We start from the raw sequence: 6,000 nt of genomic DNA on the forward strand, positions 1-6,000 counted from the left end.
CAGTCTTTACATTCCATTGATAATCCTTCATCATACTTCTGGAAAGACATCTGTCTTCTATATTTACAAATCTTTCTTTAGCAGGATTTGCTGTTTCATCTTGGGCAGGGTGGAATTTGAAGCTTGATCTCTAATTGTTGCATTTTCTTCCCTTTCAGAGTGAATGCCCATTCTTTTTTTTTCAGCCACACCACGCAGTGTGTGGGATCTTAGTTCCCTAAGCAGGGATCGAACCTGCACTCCCTTCATTGGAAGCACAGAGTCTTAACCACTGGACCGCCAGGGAAGTCCCGATGCCCATTCTATACTTTACAGATTTAGTGCTATCAGATTCCTCTTTATGTCCCATTGTTTTATTATTATTGGCATCCATACCTGTTTTGTTTTTTTTTTTTTGCGGTACGCAGGCCTCTCACTGTTGTGGCCTCTCCCGTTGCGGAGCACAGGCTCCGGACGCGCAGGCTCAGCGGCCATGGCTCACAGGCCCAGCCGCTCCGCGGCACGTGGGATCTTCCCGGACCGGGTCACGAACCCATGTCCCCTGCATCGGCAGGCGGACTCCCAACCACTGCGCCACCAGGGAAGCCCCATACCTGTTTATATTGCTTATTCTTTATATGTTTTAAATGCTCACATTCCTTTTTTTTTTTTTTTTTTGGCCAAATGATGCCATTTAGCTATCACTGCATAACAACACCTCCTTTTCATATCTTCCCCTGAAGTTTCTTGGACTTGGCTGGCACTTTCTTGTGAGAGGGTCTACACACCATAACACCAGAAAGACCTATGGTCACATGAAGCTTTAACTAGCTCCCTTCTTTCCTCATTTTTTCCTGGAGAGTGGGGATTGGGTTCATGTGCCAATGTAACATCCTTACCTATTTTAGCAGTTTAACTGACACTTTCCGGCTCTTCGTAGGAGAAAATCATCATTGGTCCATGCCCAAAACTTTTCTTTATCTAAACAAAACAAGTAGTCTTCTTCTGGCCTTCCTTTGGTGTTTTAACCCCTCTCTCTCTAGTCCCTTTTCTTTTGCTTACCTTGTACCATTTGATTATACATCTGAATCCTTCAATGGACTGCAAACTCTTTTGAAGACAAAAGCTAGATTGTATTTTTGCTACCTTCCACATCCTAATGCTGCAGCACAGCTGAAAAGGCAATAACAGTCATGATCTGGAGCTGTGAGCTAAACCAGTAGAAGCAGACTTGAACCTTTGTACCCCAGAAGCAGGGGAAGCAGGACTGTAAGCTGTTGTCTAGTACGATTTGCTTGGGGAAAAAAAGCCAAAGAGAAAATGAACCTTGTGGAGATTCTGCCCCCAGCAAGCCAGGAGGACAAGAAGACAAAACCCATCACGTCACCACCGTCCTACCCATGTCTCCATGATGGGATTGGAGCTTTCTCCTCCAGTCACTTTTCAGCTCCAGGCTGGCTCTGGACCTGTGTTTCTCAGGCCAGGAATGTTATGATGCTTCAGACTGTCCTTCAGACAGGAGCCCTGAGAGGAGGAGTAAGTGGAGGAGTAGGAAAAGGAGGAAGAGGAGGAACATAATGATGATGTAGATGTATCCCTAGAGGAGGAGACCCCTGTCAAACAAGTCAAGAGGCTAGTACCCCAGAAACAGACGAACATTACTGAGGAAGAAAAGGTGGAAAAAGAAGAGAAGCAGTGAGAACCAGTCTTAAAGACAAGAGCCCTGTGAGAAGGGCCAAACCTGAAAAGTTGGGATCCAAGAAATGAGGAACCAGGAATGGCTTAGCTGCAGTGACTGAGAGAGGGTCTGCAAGTGGGCCTTCCTTGGAGTGTGCTGCAAACTTAGGGTGCCCCCCCAGTCCCCCTCCATTTGAGTCTGAAGGTGATGGAGGTGTTGTGGAAGGTGCAATACAAGAGCCGTCACCCCCAGCTATCTAGTTTCAGCGGCACCTGGAGAGAAGAGCCCTGACCTCAGCGCTACAGTAAAGTTTGCTTTGCTAGGGAATTTTTTTTTAGGTATCCAACACTTAGCACAGTACATTATACATTATAATGTTTTTTTTAACATCTTTATTGGAGTATAATTGCTTTACAATGGTGTGTTAGTTTCTGCTTTACAACAAAATGAATCAGTTATATATATACATATGTTCCCATATCTCCCTCTTTCATCTCCCTCCCTCCCACCCTCCCTATCCCACCCCTCCAGGCGATCACAAAGCACCGAGCTGATCTCCCTGTGCTATGCGGCTGCTTCCCACTAGCTATCTACCTTACGTTTGGCAGTGTATATATGTCCATGCTTCTCTCTCGCTTTGTCACAGTTTACCCTTCCCACAGTACATTATACATTATAATGTTTCAGCAAAATATTTGTTAAATAAGTTTTTTTTGTTGTTTATCTTAAGTTCATCAGGTAGCTACTTCTCACTTTTTGCCATACCACTGGAACTTTTGTCTTACTTTCTTCTCTTTTGCCAGTTTTCTAACAGTATTTCTGCAAAACTGCATTACTGTGGGTACAGGGTTGCCTTTTGGATGATGAAAATGTCTTGGATCTAGTTAGAAGTGATGATTGCTCAATACAGTGAAATGTGCTAAATGCAACTGAATAGTACACCTTTTAAAATGTTAATGGTTAATTTATGTTATATGAATTTCACCTCAATTAAAAAAAACTGCATTACTTGAGTTAGTAAGTTACAAAGTTACTTAGTTACAAAGTTACAAAGTTACAAAGTTACTTGAGTTACAAAGAACCACCACTTTGTAAACAGTCTCATTCTTGTCTTTTTTTTTTTAATCTTTTTTTTATTATTCTTATCTTTTAAAATGCTGCTAATACTTCTCTTGCAGGGACCTGGCTCTTTCACCTTTCTCCCACATGCCACTGAAAACAACAGCGAAAGGTGGGTCCGGGCGACCATCTAAAGGCTTTGTGGGACTCAGCAGTGAGGTCATCAGCATTTGGTCACAATTTATTCGTTAGCTATCATTAATACGGTAAGTCATTTTTGCTCATTTAATGACACTCCCTATTCGTGCCCATTCTTTCTCTTCCTTCTTCTCAGTATCTTTTCTGGCTCTTGAATCAGTTCCTTAAAGAATGCTGTCACCTATCTCTTGGAGACTTTTTAAGAAGGTACTACTCCTAGAGGACTTCAGTCCTTATGGGATTACTTGTTCCTGATACAGATCTGACCATTTCTACTCCTTTTTATTTTTGTTGGGGAGGGGTAGAAAATCAATCTCTGGAAACAGAAGGGAGAAAAATTTTCCTTCCTGTGGGTGTTTGGAGTCAGACAGCCTCAGGTCAGATCCTTGTGCTGTCACATACTAGCTGTGTGATCTTGAGTCTGTCATTTGGGCAAGTCAATTTCCTCATGTGAAAACTGGGTAAAAGCTTCCTCCTAAGGTCCTTGTGGAGATTGAATCTGATAATGCATATAAGTGTCCCTTGAGGGCGCACACGTGCATGTGTATGGGTGTCTGTGTGCAAACTTAATTTACTTTCTAATTCTCTCCTAGTATCAGAAGCTACTCCACCTTCCTTATTACAAACACTGAGTGACAATTGCTTTTATCTGCTCCCTGCCTGGGGCATTGTCTCTTTCTTCCGTCCCCACTATGCATAAACAAATGCCAGTCAAGGAAGCACCCAGGTGGAAAACTGAGCATGGACTGTATTTGATTAGCATTATAAGAAAAAACCACAGGAGTAGGTATCAGACACAGGAAGAAAAGGAAAAGCAACCTCTGTGTGATAAAACTTATAATTCCTCTTTGTAATCTTTATTGTTTGGTAGGAAGTGTTTTTCATTGCACAAAAATAGCATATAGAACTTAAATATTGTGCAGAAATTTGGTTATAATGGCTGTATCCCTTTAATCTAGGGAGGAGGAGGAGGGAAAGCCTTGAACTGTAGATGAAAGTTATTCCACGTGTTAAATAAGGAAATAGAAATTTGAGTTGTGCAATATTTCCGATTTGTTTTTAGCATGAAGGGGAAATTGCCTGATGTGTTATCAGGAGGCAGAAAGGTTCAGGGAAAGGGCTCTGGATTGAGGATCAGGAGATGCAGGGCCTGGCCCTGCCACTAACTGAGTGACCTTGACAGGCCACTTCTAGCTGGACCTATTTATTCATCTGGAAAATGCAAGCACTGAGTCAAACCTCTCCCCCTGCCCCCACCTGTTTTAACTCAAGAACTGCTTTTTACAGAACAACTCCACTCTCCAGGAATTTTTAAAATCTTTTATTGTTTTGTGTGGTATATTATGAAATGCTTACAGGTTAAAAAAGCATTTTAGAATAGTGTTTTAATAAAAATATATTAATATAATTTTAATAAAACCACTAATATATAACCAGAATATATTTCCTTTTTTTTTTTAACTTGTTTATTTATTTATTTGTCTGCGTTGGGTCTTCGTTGCTGCACGCAGGCCTTCTCTAGTTGCAGCGAGCAGGGGCTACTCTTCATTGTGGTGGCGTCTCTTGTTGAGGAGCATGGGCTCTAGGCGCGCAGGCTTCAGTAGTTGTGGCTCGTGGGCTCTAGAGCACAGGCTCAGTAGTTGTGGCGCATGGGCTTAGTTGTTCTGTGGCATGTGGGATCTTCCCGGACCAGGGATCAAACCCGTGTCCCCTGCATTGGTAGGTGGATTTTTAACCACTGTGCCACCAGGGAAGTCCCTATTTCCTTTTATGACAACATTGAATTAGAAAACACTGAGTCATATTATCTCCATGTCAGTGTTTTATTTAGAATACATTTCTTCAAAGAAAAATTTTATTTAGTAAAATATGGCACTATAATTGATTTTTACTTTGACCCTGATATTGTAGGGAATATCATGATTTTGGATAATATGGAGTGGACTCTTTGGGAGTATAACTGTCTTTTGTTCAAAAGCTGTACAGAATATGTCAATGTATATTCTTACAAAATATAGATTAAGGATTTTTTTGGGTGAAATATGTAATTCTTGGTGCTGGTTATAAATAGAGATTGGATGAATAGTTAGGTGGAGTGTAAGTTTATTGTAACTTCCAAATTATTTTCAGTCTGTGTTCCTGAGACCATGTATTGAAAATTGCGTTGATACCTGCTGGAAGGCATCCCCTTGGAATTCAGAGATAAGCTGTTCTGAGTGGCATATGAGAGGGGTGTTGAGTGGAAGAATGCCAGTGCCACATTCAAGTCTAAATACCCTGCTTGCTGGTGGAGTAACTGGGTAAATCACTTAACCTTGAGCCTCAGTTTCCTCATCTGTAAAATGAGGGTAATTGTATATCTATTGATACTTCCTGGGGTTGTCATAAGTCTTAAATAAAATAAAGTATACAGCATTACTTTGAAAAAGCATCACATGAATGTTGTTATCATGTAACATTTGGCAGGGCCCAGACCAGGGGGAGGTGAGTAAGGTGCCGGGGCTCAACTTTTAAGGAGGCCCTCGCTCTCAGATCTGACCCTGCGCTTGACCCATCCTGAGAGTGCGTACCTCCTTAAATGTAGGGCCAGCAGGCTTCTCACTCATCTTGCCCTAGTCCAGGCCCTGGTGTTTGGCCAAGCACAGTTCCTGTGAATAGGAGCTATACAGCTTTAGATGTGGGTCTGGTTTCTGAAAGACTTTTTTTTTTTTTTTTTGCGGTACGCGGGCCTCTCACTGTTGTGGCCTCTCCTGTTGCGGAGCACAGGCTCCGGATGCGCAGGCTCAGTGGCCATGGCTCACGGGCCCAGCCGCTCTGCGGCACGTGGGATCTTCCCGGACCGGGGCACAAACCCGTGTCCCCTGCATCGGCAGGCGGACTCTCAACCACTGCGCCACCAGGGAAGCCCTGAAAGACTATTTTTGTTGTTGTTTCTTACATTGAGGTAGGTTAGGAGCAGCTGTTCCTTCTCCCTCAAAGCTATAAAGCTGCTGCTTGGATAAAACAATCCTCTAACTTCCTTTTTTTTTCTTTTTCTTTCTTTCTGTTCCCTTATTATGTTACTCATATACCTGTGCATGGTTAGA

At 42.5% G+C, this 6,000-nt stretch overlaps 1 long non-coding RNA gene and 1 pseudogene across 2 annotated transcripts in view; both read left to right on the forward strand.

Moving 5' to 3' along the window:
* The window catches only part of LOC307196372, a 115,749-nt gene extending 112,764 nt beyond the window's left edge, over nucleotides 1-2,985 (forward strand). The window contains exon 5 of the long non-coding RNA XR_013831116.1: nucleotides 2,836-2,985. This is a non-coding gene — a long non-coding RNA (uncharacterized lncRNA). The remainder of the gene's footprint in view (nucleotides 1-2,835) is intronic.
* On the forward strand, nucleotides 1,173-1,746 carry LOC307196544 (nucleoplasmin-2-like; annotated as a pseudogene). The gene has a single exon. The product of its transcript is annotated as a nucleoplasmin-2-like (transcript).
* Nucleotides 2,986-6,000: the final 3,015 nt, after the last annotated feature.

Source organism: Stenella coeruleoalba (genome assembly GCF_951394435.1).
Source record: "Stenella coeruleoalba genome assembly, chromosome: 13".
NCBI classification, from domain to species: domain Eukaryota; kingdom Metazoa; phylum Chordata; class Mammalia; order Artiodactyla; family Delphinidae; genus Stenella; species Stenella coeruleoalba.